Below are 13,806 nucleotides of genomic sequence, written 5' to 3' on the forward strand. Positions count from 1 at the left end.
TGTAATCCCAGCACTTTGGGAGGCAGAGGCTGGTGGATCACCTGAGGTCAGGTGTTTGAGACCAGCCTGGCCAATGTGTCGAAATCCTGTCTCTACTAAAAATACAAAAATTAGTTGGGCGCGGTGGCGCACACCAAAAATCAAAGCTACTCAGGAGGCTGAGGCAGGAGAATCACTTGAATCTGGGAGGCGGAGGTTGCAGTGAGCCGAGATCACACCACTGCACTCCAGCCTGGGCAACAGAGTGAAACTCTGTCTCAAAAATAAAATAAAATAAAATAACAAAGTGGGCACTCAATTTGTGTTTGTAAACTGAATTATAGCCATGATTCCAAAGGGTTGGGAATTTAACTGCCTAGGATGGGATGGAAATGTTTTCAAAAGGCACTTAATTCTCTGCATTCTAAACTATATTTCAACAAGCAAAACTTCCAAACAGAACTCCAAAAGATGCCCAAAGCTGCAACCAAGACAGCCCCAGGCCAAGAATTGTTAAATGGTGTCCTTTAAACTCTGCCTCGTAAATACTCCCAGCCTAATGAACCAATGCTCCCAAACAACCCCTGAACTGGTCTGCTAACCCCAATACATGTTAAATTTATGATTTCTAAACAAGATAAAAGACCTGATTGGATTTATTTTCTTTAAGGAAAAAAAAAAAGCATTCCATTCCTGACCAAGTTGAGACCCTGCATTGGTGTGTTTGCTGCTAGCGCCTACTGGCCAATCACTTAGACAAAACCTGCTTGTAAACTTTCCTGGCGTTTTTTGAAGTCGCCTCCTTCCCCTGACTGGCCTGCACCTCCTTCTCTCCCACCACAGATTGCTCATGGCCGGTGACTCCTCGGTGATTCAGGGATGCCTCCTGTGCCTCTGCCTGGTGGCTTTGTACCTGGCCACCCCGAGCAGCCGCCTCCCAGGCACCCCTCCTGGGTTCTCTTCCAGGGAGAGTCCTGTAGAATCTAAGAGTGACCTTAGAATTCGTCGGCTCCTGCTACAGATGAGAAAACTAAGACCCAGAGAAAAGAACATGAAGTGAAGGAACAGGAATTAGAGCCCGGGACTCTTGGTCCTGAATCCAGTGCCATGCCCAGCAGTCATGTGGCCCGAAGACAGCCTCAGCAGCCCCCTCCCTGAGACACTCCTGTCAGCACACATGGGGAGTAGGAGGAGTTTGCCTTCAAGGCCTGGCCCCAACATGGCACCTGGATAGGGTCCCTGCAGCTGCCATCCTTGCTGCCAGCACTCCTGCCAGCTCCAGTCTCATCTCAGCTCACTCCCCCACCTTCCGTCCTCTCAAAGTCAGAGTCCTTGCTTCAGGAACCATCAAGGTGAGATGTGCTAAATCCATCTGAGGAGAGGAGACTAGAGACCCCTCCCAGATAATCTGAGAATACTAAAACAATGGCCTACTGAAGGACAGCTTAGCTATCCTGACCAGAACAGCAACCTCAAAAGAGGGCACCTGAATTCGAAGGGGAAGGCAGGGTTGCTGGCCAGGCCCAGGAGTGGCCCAGAGGCTCCATTCATCAGTGCCATCAGCTATTGCAAGCTGAATGCAATTACATAGAACCATGCCTCACCAGCCTGACCCAGCACTCACACTCCACCCTTCCGAGAAACGGTCTGGCCTGAATTGCTATCACCCACCACTCCCTGCCCCTGCCTGGCAGGGTTAGGACGAGCTCTAGCCTGAGCACTGCAAGAGCTACCCTCCATTCCCACATTCACCCCAAGACATCCAACTCGCTCCCATCTAGCCCCCAGCATGAGTCTAAACCCAGGTGTGGGCACAACCAGAAAGGACAAGATTGAAAACCCCAAGGGAAGTCTGCAGAATGAGTCACAATACCTGCATCCTAATCCATGCCTCTTCTAACCGGTTCTGTGGCCTCCAACAAACCCCCAGACTACTCTGAGCCTGGGTTTACTTCTCTGAGAAACTAGGGCAATAGCAACACCTGGGTGGCATAGAGACAAAAGGAGAAAATAAAAACTCTTCAGCAAACCTAAAAGTATTTGTCAAAGCTATGACTATCTCCTTGCATTGCTAGGAATAATATAGTCACTTCCTTGCCCTCCACCCAGATATTTACTCAGAATGTTCAGAGAATTCCCCAAATTTACCAAGCACCTTGGAAGAATGAGCTTCTCCTGCTGCTCAAATTTCCTTGTAGTTGATCCCAGCTTGTGCCCATCGATTTTCCTTAATAAGATTAAAGGGGAAGGTTTGGCCAGGTCATCTCTCAGGACTCAGGAAACAAAACCATTTGGCAAAAAATAAATTCCAATCATCTGCCTCTGTCGCCAGCAAATATATGCTCAATGCTACCTGAGAGCAAGTCAGTGCTGAATACTTGGTTCCTCTGCACTGGTTTCAGAATGTAATTTCATTTCTGAAGTCCCTTTACTGTTGAGGTCACTTCTTGAGCTTCTAGTTCTAAAGCCTGATGACGCTTAGCACAGTCGTTCACATCTGTACTCCAACACTTTGGGAGGCCAAGGCATGAGGATCACTTGAGCCCAAGAGTTCGAGGCCAGCCTAGGCAATATACTGAGACCACTGTCTCTAAAAAAAATTAGCCAGGTTTGGTGGCTAGCCCCAGCTACTGGGGAGGATGAAGTGGGAGGATTACTTGAGCCCAGGAGGTTGAGGATGCAGTGAGCCATGATCATACAACTGCACTCCAGCCTGAGTGACAGAGCAAGACCTTGTCTTAAAAATAAAATAAAATGGAGCCTCATGGCAACCAAACAAAACAAGTGCCCATGCTCTGCTTTATCTCAGTGTTCACACCTTGCATTCCAGCCTTTTTCATCTACGGACTTTAACCTTCAGGGCTGAACAGAGAGTTCTACAGGCAGGGGCTGGGTTGTAATTCTACCATCTTGTTGCTTGAAGGGAAAAAAGAGAGCAGTCCATTCTGAAAAAACAAGGAATGACCATACAACAAATTAATACAAAGTTTTAGTCTTCTTGTCTCTGCCAGCCTTAGTCCTTTTTTTTTTTTTTTTTTTTTTGAGACTGAGGTCTCGCTCTGTCATCCAAGCTGGAGCATAGTGGCACAATCAATCATAGCTCACTGTAGCCTCAAAGTCTTCAGCTCAAGCAAGTAGCTAAGATTACAATCACCCGCTACCATGCCTGGCTTCAAGTCCAAGTTTGAAAGCCAGCTCTTCCACATTTCCTAACAGGCAGTGTGGACAACATGAAACTTTTAGAATGATAAAAGTAGATTTCACAAACTCACTGTAAAGAGCTGGGCCCCGGGGTAGGGAGCATTTTACCTTTGGTGGGAATGCTCTCATCATTTTAAAAGCTCCTATTTCTTGTACTTCCGAAGGGCTTAAAAATTATTCAAAAGTGAGAATGTGATTAGAGGAAGCAGCAACCACAGAATTTGATGACTTTTCCCAATCTCCTCCTCAAAAGAAACCTTCCACTAAAGTAAATAGCTCTGAGGGCGCAGTTCATCAAGAAAGCACTCGTATCAACCCCCGGCCTGAAAATAGACATAAATATTAGGTCAGTTTCACAGTCAGTTATCCCACTCTGGGGATAAAACACATAAATAAATTGGAAATGGGCACTTCTCCCGCCCTAAGGATATGATCCTGCCCTGGAGCTCCAGGGCTGCTGCCATGTAGTAAAAGAAAGCCATTTCTTCCCTGGCTGATACTGGGACAGTTTCCCTGCAGGAGTCTCAGGCCCCAGAGAATGCCTCTTTTCCCAGCGCTAAGGTATGCGACCCCTTGGGCAGAGCACCACCTAGACCTCTCCCAGAGACACCCTTTCTCTTTTTCTTCTTCCTTTTCATGATGTACTGTTGTGTCTTCCACACCAGCCCCTGTCCTTTACCCTCGGGCCCTCTCTTCTTCCTTTGCCTCCTTTTTTGTTTTTGTTTGTTTGGTTGTTTTTTCTATTTGGGTTTGTTTGCTTCCTTTTTTTTTTTTTTTTCTTGAGACAGAGTCTCACTCTGTCGCCCAGGCTAGAGTGCAGTAGTGTAGTCTCGGCTCACTGCAACCTCCGCCTCCCAGGTTCAAATGATTCTCGTGCCTCAGCCTCAGCATGTGCTGCCACATCCCAGTTAATTTTGGTATTTTCAGTAGAGGTAGGGTTTCACCAGGTTGGCCAAACTGGTCTTGAACTCCTGGCCTCAAGTGACCCACCCGCCTTGGCCTCCCAAAGTGCTGGGATTATAGGCATGAGCCACTGCACCTGGCCTGTTTGCTTTCTTTTAACAGTCTTTTAAAATTATGTTAATATATATATAATGTCACATTTACCATTTTAATCATTTGTGAGTATACACTTCAGTGGCATTAAGTATGTTTGCAATGCTGTGTCCTCATCCCACTATCCACCTCCAGAACTTTTTCATCATCCCCAGCATAAATTCCCTAGCCGTTAAACAGTAGCTCTCCTTCCCAACCCCTCATTAATCCCCTGGTAATCTCTATTCCACTTTCTGTCCTTATGAATTTGCCTAGTCTAGGTACCTCATGGAAGTGGAAACATATAATATTGGTCCTTTTATATCTGGCATGTCTCATTTAGCACAATGTTTGCAAGGTCCATCCATGTTGTAGCATATGTCAAAATTTCATTTCTTTCTATGGCTGAATATTATTCCACTGTGTGTATAGCTCACATTTTGTTTATCCATTCATCTTTTCTTTTTTTTTTTTTTTTTTCCTGAGACAGATTTTCCCTCTGTCACCCAGGCTGGAGTGCAATGGTATGATCTCAGCTCACTGCAACCTCCGCCTCCCGGGCTCAAGTGATTCTTGTGCCTCAGCCTCCTGAGTAACTGGGATTACAGGCATGCACCGCCACGCCCAGCTAATTTTTATATTTTTAGTAGAGACGGGATTTCACCATGTTGGCCAGGCTGGTCTTGAACTCCTGACCTCAGGTGATCCACCCACCTCAGCCTCCCAAAGTGCTGGGATTACAGGTGTGAGCAACCATGCCAGGCCTCATTCATCTTTTCATAGATGCTTGGGTTGTTTCTACTTTGCATTTATTGTGACTAATACTGCTATGAACATGGGTGTATAGAAATCCGCTTAAATCCCTGATTTCCATTTTTTTGGCTGTACACTGGGGAGTGGAATTTCAGGATCGTATGGTAAGTGTTTAACTTTTTGAGAAACTGCCAAACCATTTTCCACAGTGATTCCAGCATTTGACATTCCCACCAGCAATGCATGCAGTCTCCATCTTCTCCACGTTCTAGCTAACACTTGCTATTTTCTGTTTTTGTTTGTTTGTTTTTAATAGCCATTCTAGTAGGCATGAAGTGGTGTTTGCCCGCTTTTTTGATGGAGGTGGGGGAATGGGGTGGAATTGGTCTTTAACCATCAATTAAGCTAGGGGCCTTAGACCTCTGTGAATTGGCTGTGACAATAGCTAAAGGAGGCTGCTACCTCACACTGAAGAGGTGTTTCCCAAGTTTGTCCCTGGAGAGGGCACCAGACCAACTTATTGTCTTGGAGGGAAGAAGCAGTAAGGCAGAAGACTTGAACTTCTCAGAGAAAAAACAGTCTACAGACTTCATTTTATGCTGCCCTCACACAGTACTGAAAGCTCTACCCTGGGGACCTGGCTTGACTTCTAACTAGCTGTGTTATCTCAGGAGAGCTCCCAACTGCTCTGAGTCTCAGTCTCCCCGTCAGTGAAACGGAGGCATTAGCACCTGCCTGGCTGCACGGCCCCACAGTGCTGCAGTGAGCAGCCAATGAGAGAAAGCTTGTCACATGTGTTGCAAACTAATAGTTACACAAATGCAGGGAGTAGCAGCTAGAAGAAAATGGTTGGGAATCTAAAAAGAATTAAAGCCCCCCATGAATTTCTTCTCACGCCTCCTCCAAAACCAGGGACTGCTTCACCCGCCCTCCAGGGCTGCTGCTCCAGCATTTCCGGCAGCTGCTGACAGAATGTACGTTCCTTCTGATCCCACGTGGCAGAGTCAAGCCCAGATGGAGCAAGGGCCTCTCTCAGAGAGAGGCACCCAGGGCTCACCCTTTCAAAGGAAGCACTTGGAGAGATGGCTTCTCAAAGGTCACACAGGAAACTGAAGTTAAAGCCTGGATCTAATCTATAGAAGAAACAGGAGCATTTGAATCCACACATTCGAATGTGGTAATTAGTGATCCCACTCCCCAGACCCATCCCCAATCTTCTGCCCATCTGACAGCGTTTAGATGATCCGATGATGTAATTTGAACTTCGAAAGGCTTGAGAAAAATGTCCACTTTGCTTTTTAGAAATGGAAAGACAACAAAAGTAAGTTACTCCAGAGACCTGGATGCATGTGGCCGTTCTAGTGAGAACACAATAAGGAAAATAAAATCCATCCTAGGAGAGGAAATTATCCCACCAAAGTTCTTGTCGGTCCTTCCAAAGGCCATTTACATCTGGGCATCCATACAGAGCTCACTCATCACCCAGGAGTTACGTGAGGAGGGCTATGCTTGCTACAAGGGAAGTCACGAAGACTAAGACAGGGTCAGATGAAAAAATAAGACATTTAAATATAATGCTCCAATTAATAAAGCCCTAAGAGCCAACCGCCTTTGTATGAAATAACCTGGGTTTAAAAACAAAAAAGCAAAAAGCTTCATTGAAGAATGCAAAGTTGAGCTGTGGTCTTTGCAGCTGCCTGACTGAAATACAACCCTTACTAAGATGCTTCCTCTCTCACTCTGTGACGTAAACTAGGCCCAGACTCCTGGCTAAGAGGGGAGACTTCAAAATGCACGCTCTGCACCCAAGCCTATGATCAGTTTTATCTGAGTCTTTCCCACACATGTTCAGTGCACCCCAGCAAAACCAGGAGAGGGCCTTGTCTTCACTTCTTGTTGAGACTTGGTGATTGATTGGCTGGTTATTCTTTAACCCATTCACACTTAAGTGTTACCTCAACCCAGCCTTTGTGGTATAAGCATTTTCTCTCCTAATTGTGTTACAAAAAGCTTTTCATCTTATTAAGGAAATCCAGACATTGGCAGTTTAGGGGGGCAGGGTTAGCCTAAGCCCCTGCAGTCACTGTAGGTTCACCCAGTCTGCCTCAAGGTTAACTGAGTTTCATCATTAGGTGGCCTGGGGACCCCTGTCCTCTGGCCCCTTCCCCCTCCTCCCTGCTCTCCCTAACTTTCACTCTTCAGGAGGTGGCCGGTGGCCTATTTCTGGAGAGGGCTAGGCAGGGGCAGACCACGCTGATGTCCATAGTGTCCTCTTGGGCTTGAGCCAACACCATCAGAGCAAATGTCTCTCTCAGCAGACATCTCATGCCCTCAAGGGCTGGACATCCCTTGCCTCCCCAGCCAACCTCAAGGTGACCCCTGATGTTATCTAACATAGTGTTAATGGCATTTCATGCTTGTGCTCTGTTGACCTCTGATGCATCCCTATGCTTCTTGCAATAATTTTCCCTCTAATCATAAAGGTTTAACCCCCTAAAAATGAGGCATTTGGAAGACTGTCTCTTAATTCTTCAAACCCTGCAAGCCCTAAATGGTGAATGAGGGGCTCATGCAGTGGTCAGAGGGTAGGGGTAGCACACTTCTCACAAGTTCATGTGTCTTCCTAAAACGCAGATCGTGAATCATAGGTCTGAGGAGGGAGGGACTACAGGTTGCACATTTCGCCCAGCTCCCAGGTGACGCTCTGTGGCTCTATGGTCCACACACAATCCCACGTGAGTCTCCGATGGGGAGCTCCCTTCACCCAGAACCCCCAGGTGAGGAAGGCTTCTGAGAGGGGGCGGAGCTGAGAGCCGGTGTCCTCAACTGTGGAGCCCACGGGGATGACCACCTGGAGACACACAGAGTGCATCCTCTCAGTGACACCCTGAGAGGGAATTCACGGACTCAAGGGTGGCAGGAAGGCCAAGGACATCCAGCAGGCTGTTTGTGCCACCCAAGGAAAGAGGAACTGACCTTTTTCTCATGGGGAAGTGCGTCTTCTCCTCTCCAAACCACAGGCTCACAAGCAGACCAGCTCAAGTGAAGTTCCTACAATGACCACTGGGTGTGGGTTTGCTCTTCCAGCCGCTGCTGAGAGGAATCCCTGAGAGAGGTCCACGAGCCACGCAGGACCACCATTCCCCTGCCCTGGTTTGGGACCCCAGCCTCCCCAACACAGAGCCCACTCGCCTCCAGCACGCGGGCGCTGTGCTTCCCAGCCTAAGCCAGGAAAGAAAGCTGTGTATGCTGACACTTAAATTAGAGCCTCGCAATTATCTCTCAATCCCGGCTTGCCCTGTGCTGCTTTATCACTGTTTTTTATAGCTAAAGTTACTCGCCCTCGTTTTAAGTACATCGTGCATAAGGCATAGGCCAACTTCTGATATATTCCCACAAGCAAAATTAAATACCAGTAACATGTGTTTTAGTGAATTGGGTCCCTCAATTTGCATCTTATAATAAGGATGTTATCATACTGGTTTATGGCTGAGCTCTTTAGTTTTTATCTCTCTGGGGCTAGATTCCCCCTCATGAGTTCAATATAAGTCTACGAACTAACGCAATTTTTAAAACACTTTTCTTCTGTGTTAACATTAACACCCTTATGAGTGAAAGAGTTTTACTCCCCAAAGTGTACAGAATGTTTGCATTCACTGGAGGATGTGGCGGCATATTAGCCCTCAGTGATAGCTGTGGTTGCTCGTAAGTGAAAGGAGTTGAGTCTGTAATCCGGTCTGCCACTGCAAAGAAGCCTTTTTCACCTCTTTGCACTGAGACATAATCTCTGGTGTGTTCATTCCCTTACATTTAGATTAATTATAAAACATTGTCACCAGAATATTAAAGTAATGTTTAATACACAGAAGGGAATAAGGTATTCTGGAAAATGCATAATTTCCCTATGATGATTTTGCAAGTTGCATGCAATATGATCTTTTGATTGCCAGCTATAGAAATATTGTGACTAAGCTTTCACTAGCTTTTTATTTTTGCAACCATCCTGTCATAGCACTTTGAAAACTGTAAGCTTGGCCCATCAAAAAAAAAAAAAAAAAAAAAAAAAGAAAGAAAAAGAAAAAAAACTAAGAGTGCCCATGCTAAAGAGTTCTGTCAGCTTGGTTCCAAAGAAGGGAGATGATAGGAGAGGGTGAGTAGTTACGGGCAGCACCTTCCACTTCAGCAAGCCTAACACAGCTGGGTAGTGGAGAAAGGATGGACTCTCACCCTCTGCACAGGCCCAACACACATGCGCACCCATGCATCTACACACACACACACACACACACACACACACACACACATGTCCTTTGAACATGGGAAGGTGTCAACATTCCTAAATGGAAATCTCAAGTCCTCTCGCTTGCTTCAGATTTTCCGAGCTCTACTGCAGCCATACATCCCGGAGGAATCACCTGAATCAACACCGAGTCACAGTTAGCAGAATTCTCCTTGTTGGCAGTGGCTGAAATGGGAGCGACATTCCTCTGGGGGCTGCTCCTGGGGATTGGTTACCTCCCTCTAGATACTGGGCTCCATCCTTGGTTGTGTTGGTTAACAACCAAGTGTCGTTACCAGCGGAGGGCTCCTGTCCTTCGAGGTCTCACTCCAGGTCTCTGCAGGTGAAATTTTCCACGATGATAATCATTTAAAAAATAATCACGATAATAGCAGAAGGAGCACTCCAACCCATCCATCTTCCCAGCATACTCACTGAGCAAGTTGGTAACCCCATGCTTCTGTCACACCATCAAGAATGCTGGAAGAATTCTCAGTGTGTTTTAAAACTAAAATTAATTTTTAAATGTGTTTTCTGTTTATCCATGCCCCCTAATGGCAATGCACCCAACGCCTTTTATCTTGTTTCTATTCTCTTCAAGGCCTCTTATGTCTCTCTTACCTCTACCCTCTGCCCTTCAAAAATATACTAGATGTGAAAAGCCCTCTTAGCCCCAAAAGGCTCAAAGTCTTGTGGCTTAATTACCTTTCCATTTGCAACACGGAGGCCCCTGGGGTCAGAATTCAATGTGATTTCCAGTAGAAGAGGGGACAGGTTTGCTCGGCTCCAGCCCACCCCACATCTGTTCTATGGACACAAGGACTCCCTAGGCCGGAAGAGGATATGCTAAGCTTTGCTGGCCTGGCTTTCTAGCCTTTACCTTTAACTCCAGAAGAGTGGGAGCCCAGAGTGAATACAGCTTCTGAGGATAAGACTACAGAAACTAGAGGATAATGACTATTAAAGATCAAGGCCAGTAATGTCATTGAGACCATCATAGTCATTACAGATGAGGCATTTTTTTTTTCTGTCTAGATGTGTGTATACGGGAGGCACATGAATATGCATGTGCTATAAATAGGTATATACACAGGAACTATATGTGTGACTGTGCATATGTGCATACTTCCCATACACATACCATGATTCTGACTCATGGGCAAATAGAAAAGAATGAATCTATGCAAACAGGCCCTTGGAACACGCTTGCATTTCCTAACCCAAGTATTGTATGTATGACTTTTAGTGATTATGTTTTGCTGAGGCACGGATTGAGCCTTGTGCTGACATGAAGGAGGGTGCTTAGCTAGTGAAGGAAGTTTGTCTGCTCACAGACTTCTCACACAGGCCTTGCTTTCCTCCCTGTCCCCCGTTAAGATCTATACCTCACTTTTTCATTACGCTTTACTGTATTTCAGCGGGAGGGGAAATATGGGGCGTCCTGGTAATAGCAGAGTGTTTTCACACCTCAGGGGAACACTTCCATGTGTGTTGAACCCCTCAGACACCTCCCGGCCATTCCCTTGTGACTGATCCTTAGCTTGTATTTACACGCTTGCTCCTAGGCCACCGTCCTGAGGTGGAGGTGTTGCAGGGGGGCATTGCTGAGACTTGTGACCATGGCAGGTCACAGGAGTGGAGACCCCGGAGCTCTGGAAGAAACTCTAGGATGAAATAGAGAGTTTGCAACCCAGTACCAAAAAGGAATTCTTTATATGCCCTAAATATTCTGACTTATGACACTGGACAGTCATAGACTAGTCCTGCTTCCAGGAGAAACAGGAGAGCAGGCATGAGGGAGAGAGATAGGGAAGGACACCAGATGATATGACTTATGACTGCAGTACAAAAATACCAAGTCTCTATTTTTGAAATGCAAGCTCCAAGAGAGTGAAGTCCCAGCCTGCACTGCCTTACTTTGTGCAGAGAATGCTTCTTTGGTTATGTATATACATGCTTGCTTATTCTAATCCATGCCTTTATTATGAAATTCATCTAATGTTGTGGCCAAATAGCAATAAAATAATATTATTACGGGACATAGGCCTGTGCCAACAAGCATATTGCAAAGAAAAAACAATATAATGTAACTTTTACAAATAGGAGAATCAAAAAAGTCTTAAATCACAGCTGGGTGGTAGCTCATGCCTGTAATTCCAGCACTTTGGGAGGCCAAGACAGGAGGATCATTTGAAGCCAGGAGTTTGAGACCAACCTGGCAACCAAACAAGATCCTGTGTCTACAAAAAGAAAAAAATTCTTAAATCCCCCCCTAAAAAAGAAGTCATTGTACCTCTCCGATCTGCAAAACTCTTGTAGCATTCTAGTCTTTCTTCAGTTATGTTTATCATTTTGCTTTGAGACATGATGCTAAAGGGTTAAGTGCTTAATGAGACACGAAGTCGTCCTTTGCGTTGTAAAACAGTCAATCCCTAGGAACTAACTGACCTGTTTGGGCCTCAAGGTCTTTATCTTTAGGCTGTTTGTAGTGTGGTGTGGTATGGTGTCAATCCATAAGGAAGAACTTTTTCAAGCTTCTACAGTCTGGGATGGGTCTAGACCAGCACAAATGGGGAATTTAGATACAGCTTCGAACAATAGGGTTAATGTCTATTTGAATGTGTCAAGGATGACTACATAGTTTAACCCAAGTACTGCATGCACAGCAGAATCCTTCAGTGAAACAGCCAACACCTTCCAGGATCAACCTCCAACTGGTCTCTTGGCTTGTTTTGAATTCCCTTTCAATCTATTTCATGCCCTGCTACACTCTTCCGAAACTTTTCTATGGACATGATTTTGAATAACCGTTAACTGACTATAAGATTTAAGAAAGGTCAGTTGCCATGGCTCACTCCTGTAATCCCAGCACTTTGGGAGGCCAAGGCGGGTGGATCACCTGAGGTCAGGAGTTCAAGACCAGCTTGGCCAACATGGCGAATCCCTGTCTCTACTAAAAATACAAAAAATTAGCTGGGCGTGGTGGTGGGCACCTGTAATTCCAGCTACTCTGGAGGCTGAGGCAGGAGAATTGCTGGAACCTGGGAGGCGGAGGTTGCAGTGAGCCAAGATCATGCCATTTCACTCTAGCCTGGGCAACAAGAGTGAAACTCAGTCTCAAAAAAAAAAAAAAAAAAGAAGATTGAAGAAAATGTTATTGACTATAAGACAAAATACAAGCCCCTTGGCATATTGTCAAAGTGACTCCATAACATGGCCCCAAATTTGTTTCCCACCTTATGTGCCACTAGTTTCATAGACAAACCTTTTCCTGCCACACTGGTCTGGTCAGTGCTCTCCAAATACTGCAGTACTGCCTTGAACTGGTTTGCTGTCATCGTTTCTCTCTATCATCTAAATCCCAGCCTGTCTTTGATGACTAAAAGCCTAACATCTCTGTGGGCCCCAGAGAAATTATCTTCCTCTACTTTCCTCCAGTTGACGTCTCTCACTTATGGATTAATCATATTGCCCTCTCCTATTCTTATGTGCTTTTATGCATATAATCTTAGCCCCCACGTAGGACCAACTGTAATCCCTTTGAGGACAGGGGTTGGGTCTCGTACCTATTTATAATTCCCCACAGTGCCTAGAGCCTCTTGCACACCGCAGGGTGGGGGGAAATATTTGCTTATGCTGGTGATCTGAGAAAGATAATACTGCAAACAGGAGAAGTAAAGATTTCTTTGTCTTGTTCCATTTGGAATGAATTAGTGGCAGGTAATCAGTTAGAGGTCAGCTCAGAAGGTTAAAATACATGGACTTATCCCCTGTTACAGTTCTTTTATCTTTACTCACAGGACAAAGACTGTGTTCCTATTACTAACCTCGTTGTTATTTACAAGAAGGACTGGGCCAAATACGTGAAGAAACATCAATGTATACTCACCCCTACATTTGAAAAACAGGTTTTAAGTGCGTGTACCACTGATAAAGTATGAAGAATAATATTCCCATTCATTCCAGAGTACTCAGGTCCTTTGCCTGGGACTGGTGGCTACACAGGCAAAGTGAATTCTATACCACTATTCTCACCATTCCAGCTTAACTGTGACCAGTTATTTAATAGGATTCTAATTAATATAATTCTCCACTGGTAGCAATTTCTGATTCACAATGACTGTGCCTTTTACCTCTTTGCATCCCTTCCCCAGCAGTTAACTCAGCAGGCTGCATATAGCAGGAACCTAATAAATATTTGTTGATTGAACAAATGAATGAGCCATACTGCAGATGGAGAAGACTGGAGAGTGAATTCCTCAGATATGCCTCACAAAACCATACTGGTCCTCCCATCACCAGAAATGGACAGAAATGCAAGCACCATAGCAAGAAATGGCACCAGCCTTGCTCCATAGTCAGCAGAACCAGAGCCCTCAAAGCAAAACCACTTTGAATAGACTTCTAATCAGTTTAATTAGCACTGTTGTTAATTTTTTTAAGATGGTAAACTCAGCATTGGCATTACAAGTGGTGACAAAATTTCAGGATGAGGTAGATACTAGGAGTCAATATGTAGAGGTTGGGAGTGAATGTTCTGGAGTTATATGACAGTAGTA

The 13,806-nt window shown here is 45.4% G+C and overlaps 1 long non-coding RNA gene across 2 annotated transcripts; it reads right to left on the reverse strand.

Annotated features, from left to right (window-relative positions):
• Positions 1–1,850: 1,850 nt before the first annotated feature.
• Positions 1,851–8,187, reverse strand: LOC111553489. 2 transcript variants are annotated; one of them, XR_002734961.1, is made up of 5 exons: positions 7,945–8,187; positions 7,576–7,819; positions 6,026–6,101; positions 2,135–2,206; positions 1,851–1,961 (listed from the first exon to the last, which is right to left on the reverse strand). It is a non-coding gene; the product is annotated as an uncharacterized LOC111553489 (long non-coding RNA). The 2 variants fall into 2 exon arrangements; XR_002734960.1 differs by having other exon boundaries at positions 2,128–2,206.
• Positions 8,188–13,806: the final 5,619 nt, after the last annotated feature.

The sequence above is a fragment of the Piliocolobus tephrosceles genome, chromosome 15 (assembly GCF_002776525.5).
Source record: "Piliocolobus tephrosceles isolate RC106 chromosome 15, ASM277652v3, whole genome shotgun sequence".
Classification (NCBI taxonomy): domain Eukaryota; kingdom Metazoa; phylum Chordata; class Mammalia; order Primates; family Cercopithecidae; genus Piliocolobus; species Piliocolobus tephrosceles.